Raw genomic sequence first — 24,299 nt, 5'->3', positions numbered from 1 at the left:
CACAGTAACATAGCAGTATCTACTTTCTACAACTTATTATCCATAAAACCTAGCTTATGAAAAAAATGTGAAGAAACAAAAATGTGACCCCCCTCCTCAGGAAAAAAGCTATAATATAATTTGATTTTTCAATAACCTGAATGATACGATTAGCAGAAAAGGATTTAAAGCAGCTAGTATAGATATTTTTAAGGACATAAAGGAAGATATATGTGTGATGAATAAAATGATGAAGAATCTCAGCAAAGGAATAAAACCTAAATAAAAAAGATATTCTAGAGCTTACATATACAATTGCAATATACAGTAACTACATATTGAAATAAAGAAAAAGTACATATATTTGAAGATGGATTAATAGAAAGTATCCATGTGAAGAATAGAAAAAGGATTGAGGTAAAATGAACACAGCCTTAGAGATATGTAAGCAATACTAAGTGGTTTGACATATAGGACACTACAGTTCCAGATGGAGAGGGGAAAGAGAATGGGATTAAAAACAAAATAGAATCTAAGTCCTACATGGTAGACTTTCATGAATAAATACATAGCTTCAGGGACTGAGCAAATGCATTATCTAACTACTTGCTTTAAAAAATCATGGTGCATAATTAGGTGAACATATAAGGATCTTGGGATGGTGGGTGGGGTCTGGTAATGTCTGATTCTTCAGAATATAAAAGTGGAAATACCGGGTGCTGTGGAGAATGCCTTTGGTTAATTTCATGGTTCTGAATAATTGACTCCTCTGTTTTTATCCTGATTTTCCAGTGACCAGCTTTATTTTTCCTCTCATGTTCTATTTCTGAGGCCTATGCTGGGTGCCAAAATAGAAGTGTACCATTAATTATTGAGTAGCATTAGCTATCTGGTCAATAGAGTGACATTCAAATTGCACCAGGTTGACACACTTGACACTTGGGTCAAGGACTTACAAAACAAAATGAGTTAAATATGGAGCAGGAACACTGTGTAAGAACAGACCCTGATAGGAAAAAGAGCCAAATATGATGACTCACTTCCTTCACAGTAAAGACCTGAGATCCTTAGATAAATTTCAGGAGTTATTATTTAAGCTCTGGACATTTCAAGGTGCGTGTAAGTGAGCCCTGGAAAGATATGGTTAATCTGAGAGTCTTCTTTCCTCCAGCTCTGAGCAAAATAAAAAACTGAGGGTAATGGCAGACTTTATAAATGTATGTTGTTGTTGTTTTTAAAGATTTTATTTATTTAGGGGATCCGTGGGTAGGTAGCTCAGCAGTTTAGTGCCTGCCTTTGGCTCAGTGCCTGATTCTGGAGTCCCGGGAACGAGTTCCACGTTAGGCTCCCTGCGTGGAGCCTGCTTCTCCCTCTGCCTGTGTCTCTGCCTCTCTCTCTCTCTCTGTCTCTCATGAATAAATAAACAAAATCTTTAAAAGTAAAAAAATATTTTATTTATTTATTTGAGAGAGAGACAGAGAGAGTGCACAAGTAGGGGGAGCAACAGAGAGAGAGGAGGCAGGCTCCTCACTGAGCAGGGATCCCTATGCAGGACTCAATCAAAGGACTCTGGGATCATGACCTGAGCCCAAGGTAGATGCTTAACCGGCTGAGCCACTCAGGCACCCCATGTAGGGTCTTTTAATGGTACCTGGATGAATATAGGATAACTGAAAGTTCTGGAGAGAGAGCACACATTTGCAAGAAAGAAGAGGAAAAATAATGTTGTGAAGGAGAGTGCTTTTGTTTTTGTGTTTGATGAGTTCATACATCTGTGGCGTAGTTCTTTTTAGATACATTCTAATGATAAATTTAAATAAAGTCCAGGGGAGCCCGGGTGGCTCAGCGGTTTAGCGCCACCTTCGGCCCAGGGCGTGATCCTGGAGACCGAGGATCGAGTCCTGTGTTGGGCTCCAGGCGTGGAGCCTGCTTCTCCCTCTGCCTGTGTCTCTGCCTCTCTCTCCCTCTCTCCTCTCTGTGTATTCTAATGAATGAATAAATAAAATCTTAAAAATAAATAAATAAATAAATAAATAAATAAATAAATAAATAAATCAATCCCAATATTTTGTGGCGCATTTTGTGTGCAGAAAAGAAAGTGAAGAAAAGAAAAATTTCATGCATGGTAGAGTGAAAGTAACACTTAAAGCCAAGTAACCCTAGTCACATACCTGTCTTTTCCCTAATCAAAAACTATGAGTAAGACTTTGGGTAATCATATCCTTTCTCTAAACTTACATTCTTTGTATATAACATAAGAGTTTCTTTAGTCTCTTTCAGTTTTGTGAAAGATACAGAAGAAAAACACATTATGTTATTTTCCATAGAGAGAATCATGTAAGTATTCCAAGGACCACTTCTTCTCTTATGTGGCCACCAATACTACTATTCTATATTTAAGCAAAAACATATAGCTAAGGTCTAGTACTTTATATAGTACTTATATAGTACATATAATAAGGTATGTTTGGATAATCCTGTAATTATCTGGTAAACTGAATGTTTGAGGAAGAAGCAAAGTACTTTTAATAACAGAGAGCCCAAGGAATTTGAAGAGATACTGGGGAATTTCTTTTCCTTTTCACTCTACTGCTCTGTTATTTCTTTAAAGGCCTGAGTCCTTATTTATTCATTCTACAAATATTTATTGATCACTGACTACATACTAGGCACCGTTTTAGTAGCTGTAAATAGAACAGAAATCCCTATAGCTTGAGACTTATTCCCTTTTGTGACTTGTCCCTGTTTAAGTTACTAGTTGATTCACTCTTTTTAAAGGAAAATAAATTCTAGTATTAATACATACAAATGGGAGAAAATTATTCAATGTGGAATAAAGAAATGGTCTGCCTGGGAAATAAAATGGTGGCAGACAAATCTGCCTGCAAGGAATCTAAGAGGACATAATTCTACAAGTCCTGCATCACATTTTGTCCCTGTAGGTGGAAAGAGCCAACATATTCAAAGCCCAATCCATCCAAAGTCACCCATTTTTATATAAAGCCATCTAGCCCAGACACAACCGTCATATGTTACAATTTTCCCTGCCAAAAAACTAATTGGCTCAGGCTGACTTTGAATTCATCCCAGAATTACACAAAACTTGCTGAAAGGTTTGTCTACCTCAAGAAAACTTTTGATAAACCCAGTTCCAAGTTTCAGATTTTTACAAAAACCTGAAACCAAGCAAGAATTTCTTGGTTTCCTGTTTAGTGTGGAGATACTGCAAGCTCTAATTATGAGGCCTAAAGGGAACACAAGGAAAGAGAGACACAAAAGGAGAAATCTCTGAGACAGGTAATTAAAGAGAAAAAAACACATCAGGAAAACAAACAAGAATCAGTAGCTTGGCTGAAATTGTAAAGTTATTAATAATATATTTATTAAACTGTTTGTATGGTTTAATGCCACTTAACAGGTCTGCATTTCTGGGTGCATTTTATTGTTAAATGTTAGGAATTTGTAGAATGAATGCCAAACCTATACAGAGATTGATCCATAAATAGAAAATACAGACCAAAGCACTCTCTCTTCTTCCCTCAACCCTGTAAAGTTTCATATTTCCCCCCTTTTAGTGACATTCAAAGATGCATTAGCATAAAATGGAAAAATAATTCATTTGAAAAATGGTGTTTGAATCATATATATAGCATACCACACAGTCGAGATTTAAATGATCAAATTACTTTGTCTTTGGATGATTTAATCAACAAAATCAGTCCCAATATTTGATTAATTTTTTTTAAATTCAAAATGTGCCAAGTAATCAGATTGTGTTGTTAGGTATTCCCTCACCCATCTTTAGTTTTAGGTCAAGGTACATCAAGAGAGTCAACTCTGATAGCTTTTGTTCTTGACTTTGACTTTGTAAGATCTTTTAAATTTGAAGACAATTGAACTGTTTTTATTTTTAAGTCAGGGAGTTTATTTCCTGTAAGTGTTATTTTGATGCTGAAGATCCTTTCTGTTGAAATGGAAACATCTGTGAATATGTTTTTAATTCATTAATTAAGTAGATCTGCCCCTTCCTAGGAGGTATATAAACTCAAGGATATATTCACTTAACACAAGATGAGAATAGTCTAGAGGATAAAATCAGATGACAAATTATGTTGAACATTACATGGTTTAAGCAAAATTTAAAGAAGGTAAGAAGGGGTAGTATAACAGGATAGTTGCAGTTTAGCTGGGTGGTTAAGGTTACATAGGGCTTGGAACGGAGTGATTAAGATGCTAAGTCAAGAAAATGACAGGATCAAAGGAAAGTACTAAGGAGGAAGACAAATTGATAAGAACATATTTACTGGAGTTATTTTCTCTTGCTTAGGATGTGAATGAATTGCCCAGTAGACTACATTTGATACACTTGGTAGGATAGGGGGATCCATTGTTGGTTTGACAGCAAAGCATGAAAAATTTGTAGTCAATTTATCTTTGTTTTGTTTGTCTTTTAGAAAATAAAAATGTGACTTTGAGGTGCCTGGATGGCTCAGTTGGTTGATCATCTGACTCTTGGTTTTGGCTGGGGTCATGATATCAGGGTCATGACATGTCAGCTTCTGCACTCATGGAGGATTCTGCTTGACATCCTTTCCCCTTCTCTCTCCCCGCCATCTGCACACTCACTTTCTCTCTCAAATAAATAAACAAATAAATAAATCTTAAAATTGTGTGTGATTTTTGATGATACATGCCAAAAGAGACAGGTGGAAGCAGGAGAGAAATGTAACAGGCAGTAAAGAGCTCTCACTCTGATGTATCACTGTCCACATTTAAGCTGCTTCTAATAATTAGTGGCTGTGTGGCCATAGGGAATTTATTTTATCATTCACATGAAAACATGGACATAATCGCAGCACAAATCTCATGGGATTTTTTTTATGAGGAATTAAGTTGTTAATAGATGTACAATCCTTTGTTTATGGAATGTACCTATATCTTTGTTATTATAATTAAATCCTTATCTTGAATCAAATAACTTGGTTTTAGTTGTTACAGCTATCTACTCTAAAGCAAGTCACTTAACCTCTTTATCTCTCTTCTCTCAAAAGTAAAGTAGGGATGGTAGTAGTAGTACTTACTGCAAGGAGGATCAAAGAATTAATGTATGTGGCAGCACACTGTAAATTAGAAAGCACTATACCAATATATATTTTCCACTGCTATTGACTTATTGAGCTTGGTATCTATAACTTCCTCTTGGGCAGTGAGAAAGAGGAGGGTAAATGGATTAAATATGGATAAAATGACACAAGTAATATCTATATCATCTATATCTATATCTATATATAGAGAGAGTATTATTATTCAACTATGAGAAAGAAGGACATCCTGCCATTTGCAACACCATGGATGAAACTTGGGGGCATTATGTAAGTGAAATGAGCCAGACCAAGAAAGGGAAATACTGCATGTCAATCTCTTACATGTGGAAACTAAAAAAAAAAAAAAAAGACAACTCAGAAACAGTGCAGCAGAGTTAGAAAAGTGGTTGCCAGGGGGTGGGGAAAATAGGGTGAGGCTGGTAAAAGGATACAAACTTTCAGCTATAAAATGAATAAGGTCTGAGGGTCTAATGTATAATATAGTGACTATAGCTGGTACATGCCTTTATTTTTTTTTTAATTTTATTTATTTATTCATGAGACACACACACACACACACACACACACACACACAGAGGGAGAGGCAGAGACACAGGCAGAGGGAGAAGCAGGCTCCATGCAGGGAGCCCGATGTGGGTGGGACTCGATCCCGGGACTCCAGATTCACGCCCTGGGTCAAAGGCAGGCGCTAAACTGCTGAGCCACCCAGGCGTCCCAACACCTTACTTTATATTTGAAATTTGCTGGAAGAGTAGAACTGAAATGTTTTTGTATATATATGTGTATATCACATATACATCACATGTATGTACATATATATATATGGTAATGGATGTGTTAACTATATGAGAGGATGGGAGGAATCCTTTCACGGTATATACAAATAACAAATAAATCATCGCAGTGTACACTGCAAATGTTTCACCATTTTATATGTTAACCATTCACCAATAAACCTGAAAAATAAATTATTTTAAGGATATGTGCAACAAGAACAAATCTTGAAATACACCAGAGTTTAATACAGTTGAAATAAAATTATAATGCAGTGATTCCAAGGTGATGAGCCAGTGTCAATATTATCAATTAACAAATGTATCTCTCCCATTTGATCATAAAATTCTTGAAAGCAGACAATGTCTTTTTTTCCCTCAATTGTTTGCTAAAGTTCAATCCAAAACCTGGCATATAGTAAAGACTCTATAGTTATCAAATGGCTAAAAAATAAACCATGAAGGAATGAGGATAATTTATATTTGCAGTACATAATAATAGATGTCATGACAGTATGACTAAATAATTTTTCTTTCCTTTTTAATGAAAATCATAATATAATCAATGTTATAGATTAATTTCTAAAGAATGTCCCACAAATGACTTTTAAGAAAAAAGTATACTTGGGGCACCTAGGTGGCTCAGCAGTTGAGCATCTGCCTTTGGCTCAGGTAATGATCCTGGGGTCCTGGGATCAAGTCCCACATCAAGTCCTGCATGAAGCCTGCTTCTCCCTCTGCCTATGTCTCTGCCTCTCTCTCTCTCTTTCATGAATAAATAAATAATCTTAAAAAAAAAAAAGAAGTGCACCCATTCTTAGGCAATAAAGGATGGTGTTCTGTTCTGTAGTTTTGTTTTGTTTTTTCCTTTTTCCACCTTTTGCATATTGCCTAGCCTTAGTCCTCAAAGTTGGGCCTCAGTTCATATTTTTTGTCAGAATATTCATAGTTTTTTATTATATAGTTAATCCTCTTTTTCCTGAATAAAATATGGAGACCCACGCATAACAAAAATAAGCCAGCAGGGTTTAAGTAATTCTAGACTCTTCCTTTTCTACTTAAAAATTTTTAAGTCATTTTTACCACTCTAATATTAATATATTTTTTAAAAAGCACAGACTTTCCATCAAAGGGACAAATCTGGAATTCTTCTTACTAGAATTTTTTGGCTTCTAAATAACTCTCTGTCTTCTTGAATAATGGGATTATTTGATGCATCCTCCCCTCAAATCTCATTTTGAAGGTGAGCCTCACTTGTTTACTCTAGCCAATGCTGCAGATAGCTACGTCTGGCTTTGTTACTGCTATTGTTGTTTTTACTTGGCTTTTATTTTCCATGTGTAATAACAATGTTAATATAAAATGTCCGTATCATGCTTACTATGTGTCTGTCTCTGTTTTAATCAATTATATTTACTCATTCACACTCCAGAACATTCTTATCATACAGATACTCTTAACATCCCTATTTTTAGCTAAGGGAGTTAGGCACAGAGAGGATAATAATTTGCCTAAGATCACACAGTAAGTGGTGGATCTGAGATCAAGACCCAGGTAGCATTCCTCTAGAATCTGTTCTTCTTCTCATTATGGTAATTTGAAGTTTCAAAATCCTCAATTAAGACATGAATCAGCATGTAGTAATTTACTCACAGGTGCAGTAGGGAAGCATAGTTGCAATCAGAACTGTCTCCCCAAATTAGGAGTACAGGGTCACTGTGACTAGAACGTATCTTCTTCCTCAAAACCGAGTTTTAATTCCAGGGTCTACCATGCTATGGCTTTCCTAATTTAGCAAACAGAAGTGACAAAAGATGGATGAAGAGAGTCATTGTTTGGATTTAGCATAAACTGCTTCATTTTTTTTTTTTGTCATATTAAGTACCTAGTGATTTTGAAAAGTAGAGTGTTTATTTCAAATAAAAGAAACTATCAAGAGATTTTAAAAAGACAGGCAAGAGCACAGATACTGTTACTATATAAAAATGATGCATTTTAGATCTGAGGTACTCTCAGTTGGGGACTAAATAATTCAAGGACTTCTCTTTTTAGTGTTTAATGCATGTTTCTGCCAATTTACTAAGCAGAGATAAGCAACTCTTTATTTGCATATGATTATTTGGGGTTAACATTTCAACTAAAATTGAGGTATTAAAATTTAGCTCATCCAAAATGACAGTCTGAAGTCAGGTTTTTGTTATCAAAATGCTTGTGGAAAGCCTCAGGGATGGAAAAGAACGTCTAATATTTATATTTTATTATTTATATTTATATTTATAAAAATAATATTTATATTTGTTTTTTTCTCCTTTTACCTGCAAATAATTTTTTGTCTTCAAAATAATTAATGAAAAATATTGAGTGGTGACCTTCTTCAGACTGGGGATTGAATAATAGCATAGAAAGAGAGTAGGTTCAACTTAAGTCGGATGTAAATCAAAGAACAAGCCTATTTGAACTCAAACTTACTCTTTTGGCTTTGTAAGGGGTAGTAGTTCGTTCTCCCTCTTCATGCATGTACTAGTTTGGTGTTACAAGATGAATGTAAGAGTTTCCAAAATTTAGTCCCTTTCTACAATGCTATGTTGTCTCTTCTTTGCTAGTTCAGTTTTACTTGTCCTTTAAATTTTTGTTTCATGTAACATCCCTAACATCCCTACCAAGACTTTCTTGATTCTGTTTTGTCACTTTTCTCCAAGCTTACAAAACACCCTGACAGCTCTGTCATTGTATTTATCTCATTGACTTGGAATCGTCCGCTGACCAATATAGTCTTATATACTTGCATCTTAGGTCTTCAAGAATAAGGGTAAGTCTCATTTATCTTTGTAACACAATGTTTAGTATGACATGGACATTCTATAAATGTTGAAATAAGTTTGAAAGCTACATTGGTACTGTTAGTCATGTAGCAGTGGTCAAAATCAAGTTATGCTTCTTTTTAGACTTTATTTTATTCAACAAATTGTTTATTATTTATCAGACTTTTTAGAACATGATGGAACTTGTTTAGCCTGGTTCCCTGGTGTGAAATTCAGAGCTTGTGCAATTTAAGCATATCTTTGCAAATATAAGCTATTTGCATAAGTTTATGTAACAAATGACAAATGGCCTTGGATGATAAAAATGAAAAACTCAATTCAATCATTTCTTTTAATATAGGTATTAAATAAAGCTTCTAAAAGATTGAGATGTACACATGTTTGGTAAGACTTGTATTATATGGGTGTATGTGCATAATGCATGTAAATATTTATAAAATACATCGATACACAACTTTAATAGAGTGGAGTAAAGAAGTCATTAATCTTATAAAATATTGTATGATATACTCACTTGTTTTCTTTTTAATGCATAGGATTTACATCCAAACAGACATGGACTTGAATTCTGAGTCTGTAACTCATGAGCTATGTAACTTTGGACAAGGTATCGAAATTGTCTTATCCTCAATATTCCTTATGTGGTACTAATAAATACAGATCTTGCAAAATTCTGATGAAGGTCACTTGAGATACTGTATTTAAAGTGTTTACCATAATTTCTGTCATCTAGCAGGTGGCAAATAAATGATGGTCTTGTTTTTGTGGTGGTTGTCCTAGCATAAAAACAAGTGCTTTCAGTAATTTTTATTTTCTTCCTTGACTTCAGTTTCCTCATCTGTCCAACGGCAGTCCCACTCTTTACCTTGTTTGTGGTTATGGAAGTCAAATGTCTCTGAAGGTACTTTCTAAAATGAATAGTGTTGCACAAAATAAACTCACAGATAAAGAAATTTTGTTTTTATTTTGAAGAGTGGGATACTGGCCTGACACAAAGTAAAATGTTACTGAACTGCAGTCCTATATATTACAGAACAACCCCTCTCAATTTCCTGCTTGACTTATTTTTCATTTTCTACTATCTGGTCACCAGGACTCCTTTGGTTTCTTTGCTTCTTACTGTGCGGGAGACCTAATCAGTACGGAAGCAGTCACTACTGCTTAATTGAAGGAAGACATTGTCTATTTTTCTGATTGTGTACAAAACCCTAGGCTCTGTTTTATCAGTTTAAACAAGTTTGCTACATGAGTGCATCCTCAAAAATGCCAATAGGTGCTTTCGGGCTTTAAAAAATATTAGGTCTAAGTGAATTTTCATTTATTCCCATTAAACATTCTTTCCAAGTCTGCCTGTATCCCTTTTTGTCATATTTCTAATGTTTCAGTCAAACTTGGTTTGATCCTTAAAACCTTTCTCAAATTCATTCTTCTTTCTAGTATTGGTATTTACGTAGTCACACTAAGCCTGAACATTTCAGCTTGACAAAATTCTGCCCTGAAAAACTACAACCCTAGTTATTTTTGAGAGCTTTTCTTTTTCTTGGAATTTAATAGCACAATTTAGTGTCCTTTAAAGGTTTGTTGAAAACATTATATAGCAAAAAGCCAATCGATGTTATATTTGTACTGGTTTCTGAACAAGAAAATTCTCAGAAACTTGAAAATAGCTGTAAAATTATTATTTGTTAGTATTGCCCCTCCAGAAGATTCAAGATACCATAGCAGTTTTTATGTTTTCAAATGTCTCCCTTTTCTACATATTTCTACATGGGGTATAAAATCTACAAGATCTTGACTTTACTTCTTTGACTATTATTAGATAGTCCTCTTTCGAATTGCCAGATGATGCTCTTATGCCCTACTGTTCAATAGTAGGCCTTCACTGTCAAAATTTTACACCTTCCCGCGGTACTAAGTCCAAAGTGGACCATAGAGATTACTAAGAATGAATTCCACGCAGTTTAGCAAAAAATTAACAAAAGACCTCTTAGTGTTGGATCGGCCATGATTAAAAGCATGACGTTTCTTGTTATTTTAAAAATTAGTTCAAAATCTTGTGTTAGGTTTTAAAAGCTGAATGACCTTGTGCAAATTACTTCTCAGAGTTTCTGTAAAACAAGAATAGTAGTGTCCATTGTATGATAAAGTTTTGAAATTAAATAAGAAAATGTAGCACTACTATAATTTTTATGATTATTGTTTGCCAGTAAAACAAAAACAGAGCTAAAACACAGTGAAGAAGTGAGATGAAGTGAGATTCTTCTATGTTCCTGAGTAGTTTTAAAATATAGAATTTTCCACATGGCATTTGAATTAAGGGCGCTTTTAACTTCAAGTAACAGGAATCCCAACTATTATGGCTTATACGAACAGGGTTTAATTAAGTATTTATTTTCACAAAACAGTCCAGAGATGGACAATTATTGTTCTGGGTTTAGAAACTTTATGATATCTGAATTAACATCTCTGAAAAATCACTTATATTTTACCTCATGGTTGCAAGAATGTTGCTGTAATGCCAGCAATTACATAGATGCAAAAATCCTTAACAGAATATTAACAAGATGAATCAAGTAATATATAAGAAGGATAAAACATCATAACTAAGTGATTTGTTTCCAGCAAGGTTTTCATATGATGTACATGTATAATGATAACCAATGTAAGCAACCGTATTAAAAATGTTTTTGAAATGTTAAAAAAATTGAAAGAATCATCTTAACAGATATAGGAAAAGCATTTGATGAACTTAAATATCCAGCAAACCAGGAGATAAAAGAGAACTTCCTCAATTAAATAAATGACATCTCTGATAATCTACAGCTGACATCATACTTAATAATAAAACATTGAATGCTTTCCCCCTAACACTGTGAATAAGGCAAGGATGTTCATTCTTACAATTCCTGATAAACATTGTAATGGAGGTCCTAGCTCTACAATAATGAAAAAAAAAAAAAAGATATAAAGGTGTATAGATTGGAAAGGAAAAAATAAACAGTCACTTTTTACAGATTATAAAATTTTTTGTGTAGAAAGCCCTAAGAAGTCAACAAAAAAACTGCTAAAATAAATGAATTTACAAAGATCACAGAATCAAAACCATACAAAAAATCAGTTGGATTTCTGTGTACTAGTAATGAACAGTTGGAAAAATAACACCATTTATAATAGCATCAAAACAAAATACTCAGAGACAAACAAATTACAAAACACATTACAAAATGTGTTTTTATGCAAGACAGTGAAAATATGAAAAAATCTATCACACAAAGACTATCATATTCATAATAGTTTCAAACTAGAAAGATTCCAAATGTTCATCAACAGATGAATAGGTATACAAATTATGATATATCCAAACAATGTAATGTTATCTAGCAAGGAAAAGCAATGGACTACCGGTACACTCAGCACTATGAGTAAATCTCATAGACAGTATGCTAAATAAAAGAAGTCATACACAATAGAGCACACACTGTATGGCTGGATTATTATTTATAGGAAGTAGATCAGTCATTGTTTGGGATGAGGCACATGGAGAGTATTGATTGTAAAGTAGTACAAGAAAACTTATGAGGATGACAGAAATGTTCTATATTTTGATTGTGGTCATATTTGTCAAAATTCATGGAAAAGTTGATATAATGTGGGTACATTTTTTTTCCATGTGTAGATTATACCTTAAAAAAACTGATTTATAAAAAAAGAAATGTTAACTTCCAAGTCACAATTATTCATGGAAAATGTTCTAAGCAGAAAGAGTGGGGTGGGGATGCACCCTTGGCTAGAAATGATACAACTGTCCTCAGAAGGTAGGGAGTTAATATTGGTGCCTACATGGTAATCAGAACCTGTTGAGTCGCTTCAGGGAAGAAAACACTGAGCAGCAAAATTCTAAAGTGAATGAAAATATGTCCAATTTACAATCAAATAAAAATGCTGTGGGCATAAAGCCAAAGAATATTCTTAGATTAGACTTTGTTTAGCACTCTAAATTTAACCAGCTAGAATTCTTTAAGTACATTTCTATTCAACATTTTGAAGTGAAGTATTTACATTTTATTTGAGAAACTATACTTCCTCTGAAAGACAGAAGAAGGTCCATTTTTCTTTGTAATAAAGAATGGGGTAGTTTATTATAGGTTTAATATATAATGAGCACAAACTGCAACCATCTCCCCTCCCATACACACACACACACACACACACACACACACACACACAGAGGGCAAAGTTGAGTCAAGACTGGTGAGGAGCTAGAGGATATAAGTTGAGCTGTACTTATGGAAATGATATTGCTGACTTCCACCTTGTGAATAGAGATATGTGTAAATAAAATCAACAGAAGAAAGAACTTCATGATACGTGATAGAATATTAAAATTGTTGATCATGAACAAATATATATGATGTGGGAAATTTCCCAATAGTACATTATTTTGCAATACATCTTTGATTTTAATAAGCCTGAAAGGTTCTTTTATTATTTTTTTCTATTTTCCAAAAACAAATCTTTCTTCCAAATAAATGAAATGTATATTTAAAAAGCATAAACTTCCCCATTTACTATCTCAATGCTCATTCTGTTGTGTGGATTGGTTCATAAATTATCCAGACAATGAAAATTCTTTTCACTGTACCATTTGACATAACAATTAAAGCAGAATATTGAACTAGTTTTAAAAAATTTGAGGAAGCAGTTTATTTTCTTTATCAAGAGATGTTGTTCCCTTTAGGGAATTGAAAATATATCCAAGATACTAATTTCCTCATAAAGAGATTTGGAGGGATTATTTTTCCCATAGAGCCAATATTCCAATTAATTCATCCAAAGAAGGATATTTCTCAAATTGAGCCAAACTCAAAGCACCAGAGTATGATGTCATGAATTTTAAAGAGGAAACCTCTCTGCCAGATACTTGACGTTCCAGTGCACACATTCCGTGATTCACAATTAGGTTGATTGACTGCATGATTTGTCGAATAGTCTTTCTGCTAGGTAAACATCTCTCAACACTGAAACCTAGCTGATTCTTTTCTCAAAAATCTATTTGGGACAACATTTAATAAAATTCTTCTTTAGAACATCCCGTCTTTTAAAAAATGTTCCTAAATAGTCTTTGCCTCAAAGAGTGCTGAGAAATGAGACATTTGAAAAGACAAAATGAAAGCTAGATAATGCAGAAAACCTTACTTGCTTCTTATGCTTATAAACACTTGCATTAACATGGATCTGATATTTGGTTGTGTAGTTTCCAGTAATTCAGCCAGACTGATTATTGTTCTGAGTTTGTCTCTTCAGTGTAGAAGCCTCTGTATGGACAACCATGAAGCACTACACCATCACATTTCACTGACTGAAGAGGAGCAAGAAACTATACAACTAAATGAGAAGGATAGCAATAATTAAAAAAAATGAGAACAAAGGTATCTTGCTTCATCTATTATTTCCCCACTTTATTTTCCAGACAGAAGTTGAAATATGAAGCTATCTGGCTAAAATTTTGGCACCCGGGGACACTAAGTGACATTGTGCCTAGGGGAAAAAACTCAAGTAATATTAATACAGAGAGAACTAAAATAATTTATTTCTAAAACAAGAATGAACAGTATAAATAAGGAGTTTATGAGACATGTTTTCAAGAGTCTTTCTTTTTTCACAAGGCAAAAGCATAATCCGCGTTTATTCACAAATACTCAGAAATGGAAGATGTCCTGTACTAGAATGTACTGAAGTGAGAAATACATATTGCTGCTGGTTCTCAAAACATATTTCATGGAAAGCAACCAACTAACAGAGCTTCCAGCCTGAAGGGAGGTTTATACGGCTATATAGCCTGCCTAAATATTGCTAGGCTTATAGATGGTGTGTATGACTTGTTTTGAAGTTGCCAGTTTAGAAACACTCGGGGTGACAGAAGGCATCTCTTCAGCGATCTATTTGCACTTTAAGATAATGTGCCGAATTTTAAAGGAATTGTAAGAGAGAAGGGAACTGCTATTAGGAATTGACTGTGGGCAATTATTGGTCTGGGTATATTATGTAGTTTAACAGACTAAAAAGGCAATGTGTAGATATTAATGAGACTTGTATTTGGGGTATAAAAAGTGACTCACCCTCCTTCATGAGGACAGGTTATAACTGGAAGAAGTCATTTTTGAACAAACTGCATGTTTTAAAGAATAATTGCATGTAAATATGATGATAATTATACATGGAGATGTTTGGTTTGGAGAACGTGTGTAAGGTTACAATCCTAATAACAACTTCACAAGTTTTGCAGTTATTTTGACCTTTATATCATCAATGTAAGGGACAAATGGTAGCCCAGATGCCAAGAACATTGAAAGAATTCTAAGAATTTATCAACCAGAACTATATGCATGAGTACACAACTGAATGAGTCAAATAATTAACCAATACCTCCCTGGTTTTCTCTATCTGGGTAGTACAGAGGACTATTTAATAGTGTTAAACAGAGAATATCTTTGGTTAAGATGATTTCCACAAAGGTTGGTAAGAGGCACTTTTTATACCAGACTTAACCAAAAAAATGAATCTCTCCCAACAAGAGCCAGAGTGGTATAAAACATCTCCCATAAGAGTGAAATACCTCATAGAACATTCAAACAGAAAAAGAATGGAAAATTAGGGCAATACACAAATAGAGAGATACCTTGAGCAAGAGAGTCTGGAATTTTACAAAGTTTTTAGAAGCATAGAGGACTTCCTAAGTTATTTATAATTAAGAATTGACTTCAGTTACAGAAAGTGCTATATGGAGGATTTGCTTCTTTATAGTTGAATGTGAATTAATTTCATATGGGGAGAATGAAAATTGTCTCAAATTGTCTCATTGTTAAGGAGCTTTACATGAGAAAATGTTCTTGTGCACACACACACAGAGACAATATTAGACAGCTTTGTTGTGGTCATGTATAACCTCTAAATGTCAGTGGCTTCAGATAGTATTTACTTTTCATTGGCAAGTGTGTAAATTGGCTGCAACTCTATTTGGTCACGATTACCTCTATTCTATATGCCCTCCAGTTCTTGAACACAGGATGGCAGAGTAGTTTCTATTCAGACTACGTTGTTCTCATAGCATAGGGCAGGAATGCAAGAAACACAAACAAAAAATTAAAATAAAATGTTAAAGAATGCAATATCATTTAAAGCTTATGTTTGAATATGGTATGTATAATGTCTGCCCATTTTCCATCCCACGGAAAGTTGCATGGCCAGTCCTGAAAATGAAGTAGGGAAGTATCCTTCACCTGCTTTGAAGCATAGCCAACTAGCAACTCATGTAGTAAAGAACATGGATATTCCTTCCTTCCTTCTTTCTTTTCTTTGATTTTTTCTTTTCTTCTTTTCTTTTCTTTTCTTTTCTTTTCTTTTCTTTTCTTTTTTCTTTCTTCTTTTTCTTTTTATAGAGGATTAAGCAAAGGGTTGGAGAATTTTAACAATCTGCCACAGATACATATCCTATATGTATGTTAACTCTCAAAGTATATACTTCTCATTACAACTTGTGGTTTTATTCAAAATAATTTATTTGTTTTTCTTCTAATTCCCAAATTAAAGAACTTGTCAAATATTTAGCTATCCATACTAGGACTTTGTTGAATATAATAAATTGTCATGTTTAAACTAGGTAGATTGGAGCCGTTGGAGAAGATTGCCTTAAGAAATTCTGAGTATAACAGACTACGTTTAAGAGTTTTTAAAAAGGGAATTAAAAGTATGTTTAACAAACTCTTATAGCAACAAACTATGAATACTGCTCAAAATTTTTTATTATTTTATTTATTTATTTTTTAAGATTTTAATTATTCATGAGAGATACAGAGACATTGGCAGAGACAGAGGCAGAAGGAGAAGCAGGCTCCCTGCAGGGAGCCTGATGTGGGACTTAATCCCAGGATCACGCCCTGAGGCAAAGGCGGGAGATCAACCAACCACTTAGTCACTAGGTGCCCTTCAAAATTTGTTTCAATACAAACAATAGCATACTGTTATAGAATTCATCCATCTCAATTCTAGGAATTTTACACAAATGCTTTTCCATAGGCCTGATTTTATTTTATTAACTTTTACTAACTCTTTAAACTTAGAGAATAAGCAGGATGTGAGAGCCAAACTGGAAAACTTGGAGGTCAAAGACATTATTAAGATAACAGATATGTGCTGAAAGGGCAAAATTAAAACAAAAACAAATAATAAAATACAAATTCAATTTTTTTACCTCACTGTTGAAACCCACACACAGCAACTTCAAGGGCAAAGCTAAGTTTCTATATTAAGAAAGACAATTTTGTTTCTATGAAATTTCTATTTTTCCCGGATCAGGGATAGGCCCTTTGGTGGCAATATCAGTCCTTTCATGACTTGTGAGCATGAATATCCTTTGTACTGTCTGGCCTCTCTTGACACTTTGAGAGCAATGTGGAGTCTTAGAGCCACAGTCATGGAGCCAACAAGGAAGCAGTTTGAAGGAGGAGGGGGGGCAGAGAATTAACAGCTTTGTAGAGAGTCAAGTTGATATGTGAAATACACTGTGACTTCTGATAGAGACCATAAAATGCTGAGATTCACAAATTATATATTGACTGTAAAGTGTGAAGATAAATATAGAATATTTGCCTAATAAGCTGTTTTTATGTCTTCCATCTGGTTGCATTTGAAAAATATTACATCAAAAATATATTTAAGAATGTAAACCAATCAAAGCAAAGGCATATGAGGTGGCTTTTTTTTCCCCCTGCAGATCTGGGCTTTCATCTGGTATCTTTTTCCTTCAAGCTTGAATAAATTATTTTATCATGTTTTGTACTACAGGCCCACTAGAAATGTATTATCTCAGTTTTTGTCTCTCTGAAAAAAATTCTTTATTTTGCTTTCACTTTGAAAAATCGTTTTTGCCAGGGTGGAATTATATCCAGTCATTTTTTTTTTCTTTCTGCTCCTTAAAAAATTATTGTTTCATTGTATTTTGGCTTTAATTTTGTTGCCACTGTGCACAAGCATGTCTCTTCCCATTCTAACTTTAGAAAGTTTTCCTCTTTATCTTTGATTTTTCAGCATTTTGATAAGTGGCTATCGGTGATTTTATTGTTTAGTCCTATTTATCTTGTCTGAGGTTCATGGCATTTTTGGTCCGTGGTTTTATTTATTTATTTGTTGAAAACATTGGGAAATTCCCAGCCATTATCTCTTCAAATATTTCTTTTTTTTTTTTTTCCTTCAAATATTTCTTTTGCTTTATTACCTTTCTCCTCCTCTTCAGGAACTATCTATCTATATACATACGTTTAGAACTAAGAGACTTGTTTTTCTGCTCTCAGATATGGTGTTTTTTGGCCTAAGTTTTCCTTCTTGAAAATTAGGTTGAATTAGATGACTGTTTTTAAAATTCTTGATTTTTAGTACATTATGTTTAAACTTAAATTTTAATTCAGGCATTTTGTGTGGGGACACAGTCAGTGAAGGTCTATCTGATTAGCTTCTTCCCTGAAAGGGTGAGTAAGTTTTTCCTGGTTGCTAATCAAAGGTTGGAAAATAGAGGAGACAGACTCAAGGTATAAACCACTTATCTTGTCACTTACTTTTGAATGCAAATTGTAGATAAAATTAGTTAGCCAAGGAAATGGGGAAATGAAGAAGAATTTAAAGCATAGCATAAGATTGACAAGCTTACTCATGGATACTCTGTGAAATGGATAATTGACCCTTAGACTTTGCATAGTAGCTTATAAGTAGACAGCTGTCTGCATTCCAAAGAGTGGAGAAAGAAAATTATACATGAACTTTCAGAATTTTCATTGCTTAACACACAGTGAGTATGTATAGATAAAACAGCTGAATGGATTAGTTATGTGTCCTAAATAAAGTAAAAATCATGGAAAGAACCTAAATAGCTATGTTTGTTTTTGCTTTCATCTACTCCTTGACTAAATTAATTGCTAGGCTTAGTCAAATCTCTACAGGTGCTGCTAGTTTTTGGAGTAAGCTCTAAGATGGCCCCAGTGGTCTACCTCCTGGCATTCACAGCCTTATATAATCTATCTTGAGTGTGGGCTGAATTCAGCAACTTGCTTTAAGTATTCTATTAAATGCAGCCAAAGTGATGGCATATAATTGCTGATTTAGATTACAAAATGATTGTGGTTTCCTCTTGGCTAGTCTTTCTTGCTTTCTCTTGCATACTTCACTCTGGGAAAAGCTGATTGCCATGCGGTAAGATAGCCCTGTAAGGAGGCCCATGTGAATACACATGCAAACAAGTCTTCTGAGGTCTGTGAATAGTCACACAAGTGAGTGTTAAAGTGGTACTTCTGCCAACTTCCTTATGAGTGAGCTTGGAAGCAGATCCTGCCCTAGTTGACCCTTGAGATTGCCTCAGCCAACACTTTGATCTCAGCTTTCATGAAGGTCCTGAGCCAGAACCATATAGCCAGGCCCACCACCAGATTCTTGACCCCTAAAATATGTGAGGTTATAAATGTTTGTTGTTTCCAGATGGAAAATTTGAGAATATTTTTATTATGGCAATAGATACTACAATCTTCAATAATGATGATTCTTTGTATTATTTGTCTTTTTATAGTTAGTGCATGTCTGGCATCAAGGGATTTGCATAGTGGCTCTATGTTATTGTCACACTTCATAGTAAAAGAATTGAGATTTGGAATATTGTTCAAGGTTTCAAAGGTAGAATAAGTTGAATCAACATGTGGCTTTATATCTTCTGACTCTAAATGTAATGCTTTTGCAGCAATGACCCTGTTCTTCACTGTTCTCTTCACTAAATGCTGACAGAAAGGGGACAGCATTGAATCTAATTAATGACTTTGCTGAATGTAATATTAACTGGTTAGATCCTGGGTTAAGAGGTTATGTCATATATGAAAGTGAAATCTAGAGTTGAATCCCTAAATTCCTTGGGAAATATGGGAGCCCTTTGATTTTGTTAAATTAGCTCTTTCTTCTCTATTTCAACAAGTTATGTGACCCCATTTCAAAGGACTGCAGTTTTCCTTATCAGTATTAAAATAGCTGTCTGCATGAAGGTGACATTTTGTGCTGTCTCTGGGTTCCTCTGGCCATTGACTTCCATCGTAATGTCCCCAGTGCTTTTCATCTCTTCATTCTAATTGCTATACTTTTGGATGCTGGCCCTGATTGGGACAGGCAGTTGAAATGGCATGTACTGGGTGATTGACACAGCCTGTATAAATACCTATTCTCTTAAGCCCACACCATGTCACAGGCTGTCAGAGCCAGTCTACTGCCAGGGCCTTTTCAAAATCATAATTAAAGCATGATGCCCATAGTCAATTATAAGTTCATAAATTAGGCTCTATGAAAAAAAAAATCTATTCTCAGGACTCTACATATGAGTTGAACACTCTTTTCCCCTCCCTCTGCTTTTGAATAGAGTTGGTATTTAAGTCCGTGGTTTCTGGATAAAATTGTTATTTGAATTCATATTTGAGTAGCTATAAATCCTTCTAGGGTGTCAAATATTCTGCTTTGTCCTTAGTAAAGAATGTTGATGGATGGATACCTACTTTATATAAAGATGAGGAGGCTTATATAGCTTATACAAGTTTTACTTGGTATGGAGGATGAATAGAAATCAGATATGGCAGATAAATTTGTGAACAGTTCTGAAATTCTCAGGATGTATCATGATTACTGGATCATAAGTCAATGAAAAAGAAGGGCATATTTCTAAATGCAAAGTCATCATACACAAGTCAAATTGATTGCAAGATGGCTTAATTTTAAGGATTTCTAATTAAAGAAATTTCTAGAAAGTCTTGTGGTTGGTATTTATTTTCCTCCTCCCTGTTATTTCTCGTACTCTTTCTTCCTTTGTGATGTAGCATTAACTAACTTGATTTGTAACATTGGTAATCTCACTACTTGTTTGTAACGTTGAAGTCTCAATATTCCAAGATTGTGAAAGCTAAAAGTTATATAAGTAATACACTTGCTGCAGAACTCTAGAAAGGGCTCAGTAAGTAGGAGTTATTATTATTATTATTAAAAATTTTATTTATTTATTCATGAATGACACAAAAAAAGAGGCAGAGAGGCCAAGAGAGAAACAGGCTCCCTGTGGAGAGACTAATAGGACTAATAGGACTTGTCTCAGGACCCTGGAATCATGACCTGAGCCAAAGGCAGACACTCAACCACTGAACCACCCAGTAGAAGTTATTGCTCACTTTTTAAGAATGCCAAACCTCTCTCAGAACCTCTATTGTATCTCAGAACCTCTATTACACATCAAAAACTATGGTTGAATTCAGTGGGTTACAGAAAAATTTAAATTAAAAACAGAACTACTATGTTGGAGCCATATATCCAATATTCTGGATATTTATCAAAAAAATTGAAATCAAGATTCAGAAGAGATATTAGCACTACTGTGTTCATTATAGCATTATTCAGAACAGCCAAGATATGGAAACAACCAAAATGTCCACTGACCATGAATGGATAAAGGAAATGCAGTGTATACATACAATGGAATATTATTGAGTCTTAAAGAAAAGTAAATCCTGCCATATGTAACAACATAGATGAATCTTGAGAGCATGATGCTAAGTAAAATAGGCTAGTCACAGAAGGACAAATGTTGCAGGATTCCACTTATATGAGGCATTTAAAATAGTCAAACTCATGGAAACAGTAGAAAAGCATTTGTGAGAGAAAAGAAGTGAGTGATATAAAATTCCAGTTATACAAGAATAAATTCTAGAGATGTGCTGTACAACTCTGTGCCTATATTAACAATACTGTACTGTGCACGTAAAAATTTGTTAGAAGAGTACATATGAAATAATTATACAATAAAATAACTGTTACAGCTACATAATTATTATTTTAATATTTACCTCCAAAATTGTACTTCCTGATATCCCACCAAAATATGATTATTCTAAAAAATACAATTTTTTTCCACTTAAAAATATATTCTATTCAAAATGTATAAACATTTTATTCATTTCACTTTCATTTTTAAAAAAATCTACTTACATTCTTTACTCTTTTCAATGGACTTGTAACATTCATATATTTACCTGTCAATAGTTGGTGACCAAAGACTATTAGGGGAAATAATTCCATTGTCACTAAGAGATTTCAAAGATGCTTTGTCCACATATTTTTGAATAGACGCTTACTTTAGGAGTTTCAATGTCTAAACATTTATCCATAGGCAAAATTATTTCTGAATTAGATGCCAAATGCTTATCTTGATCAAGAGAGACGGTATCCAGCTTCAAAAGGTCCACTAAGTCAAATTCACCTTTATTGGCATTTGTGTTATGAAAATAAACAGGGTTAAGTGTTGCATTAGCAGCTTGGAGGATCTTCACAGGAACTTCTTCTCTTGAGGAGAAAGGCCTGGAAAGCCGGGTGGACAGCATCAGGAGCGATCAAGCCATCCCAATTAATCAGGGCATGCTGTTGAAGTGAAGTGGCAAATCGCTGAACAAGGAGTGGAAAAAAATACGTGACCCTGTGCAACAACGGCATGCTGACCCTCCACCCAAGTTTACATGATTACCTGCAGAATGTTCATGGTAAAGAGATTGATCTTCTGAGAACCACTGTGAAAGTCCCAGGGAAGAGGCCACCCCAAGCCACGTCAGCTTGCGCGCCCATCTCCAGCCCTAAAACCAACGGCCTGCCCAAGGACATGAGCAGTTTACACATTTCACCAAATTAAGAACAAGAAGAAAACATTGAGTTTATCATTGTGTCCCTCACTGGCCAGACATGGCACTTTGAAGCCACCATATATGAAGAGCGGGATGCGTGGGTCCAAGCCATGGAGAGCCTGATCCTAGCCAGCTTACAGTCCTGTGAGAGCAGCAAGAATAAGGCCCAGCTGACCAGCCAGAGCACGGCCATGGCTCTGCAGTCGATAGGAAACATTCACAGGAATTCCCACTGCATGGACTGCAAGACCCAGAATCCTAACTGGGCCAGTTTGAACTTGGGAGCCCTCATGTGCATCGAGTGCTCAGGGATCCAAGAACCTTGGCACCCACCTTTCTTTAGTCCGGTCACTGGACCTTGACGACTGGCCATCGAGCTTATCAAGGTGATGTCATCCATTGGGACTGAGCTGGCCAACAGCGTCTGGGAAGAGAGCAGCCAGGGGCAGACGAAGCCCTCCCTGGACTCCACAAGAGACATTTCAAAGTCTTCCTTTCTCACAAGTGGAGTGACCGCAGCTCTTCTTGGGTCACATTCACTGTCCTCAAGAGCTGTGCTGAGTTGCCCCCCTCTCCAAGGCTATGGTGAGGACGATGCTGTGTCATGGCGTTTCCACTGAAGATGAACACCTTTGAGGATTGAATGCTTCTTTGTGCCTTTTGTCATTCTCTCGGGGAGTTTCATTTTTAATTAATATTCAACAAATATTCACTAAGCACTTTATCATAGAAAAGAAGTGATAAATGATGATTATTGCCCTACAGTAATTGGTGAATGTTCTCGAGGCTATAGCTGAGGGTGCCAGGACTCTGGAGAACTCACTGCATGGTGGGCATTCTTACAACCACTGTGCTCCAGGAAAGTGTCACTGGAAAAACAGCATCTGAGCTGTACTTTAAAATGTGGGGTGGGGGCTCCCGGGTGGCCTTCATCTCAGGTCTTGATCCCAGGGTCCTGGGATGAAGCCCCGAGTCAGGCTTCCTGCTCAGCGAGGAACCTGCTTGTCCCTCTGCCTCTCCTTCAGCCTTTGCCCCATCTTATGCACATGCACATGCTCTCTCTCTTGCTCTTGGTCACTCACACTCTCAAATAAAATCTTTGTAAAAAATTTTTTTAAAAATGTGTTATTTATTTTTAATAAAAAATCTAGGAATAACCCTTGAAGACAAATTTAAGAGTTAAAAGAATTTTGATCAGAATTGTCTGGTAGTTTGGTGAAATTTTTTATTCACCTCCATATATGAAATTAGACACAATGTTTTTTTTCCAGTAAACACCTTTTAGATTGATTATAACAGTAGAATGTCTTTCTAGGGTGGTTGATTTATGCAGTTAACATTTATGAAGAACTCACTCAGTGGAGCACCCAATTTAGATAGATACTGAGGATTTTTAGAAGAGGTACCATTTTCTGTGCACTGACTATGCCTAAAGTGTTGCCCATTATTAAGTAATCCTGCAAGACAGATATTACTATTACCATTTAACAGGTGATAAAATAGAGGAAGAGGGAGTTGTAGTAACTTGCCTAAGGTCATGTGTCTGGCAAGCAAAATAAGTAGAATATCAATGTGGGTGACTTTTACTTCAAAACCACTTCCTCCTATGTTTTGCTGTCCTCCTGGAGCTCCTTTCCCTACAACTGAAAGGCTTTCTGTCTTTGTATAGGGTAGGGTTCCTGAGCCTGAGACAAGGATTTGGGTACACATGATTTATGGGAGGAATACCCCAAGGAAAAAGAGCATAATAAGGGAGGGAGGAAGGAGCAAGGGAGGGAGGTAAGCGATTATGCCCTCCAAGTTGGTCTGGAACTCAAGAGCAGGAACTGCACCACAGCGCTGATTGTAGTGGAATCTTGAACTAACCCTTAGGGGTGCTCT

At 35.2% G+C, this 24,299-nt stretch overlaps 1 pseudogene; it reads left to right on the top strand.

Annotated features, from left to right (window-relative positions):
• Positions 1–23,038, top strand: part of LOC112649707 (arf-GAP with GTPase, ANK repeat and PH domain-containing protein 11-like) — a 35,333-nt pseudogene extending 12,295 nt beyond the window's left edge.
• Positions 23,039–24,299: the final 1,261 nt, after the last annotated feature.

This window comes from Canis lupus, chromosome 11, assembly GCF_003254725.2.
Source record: "Canis lupus dingo isolate Sandy chromosome 11, ASM325472v2, whole genome shotgun sequence".
Lineage (NCBI taxonomy): Eukaryota > Metazoa > Chordata > Mammalia > Carnivora > Canidae > Canis > Canis lupus.
Note: the sequence above shows the minus strand (reverse complement) of the source record. Positions and strands in the feature narration are given on the sequence as shown.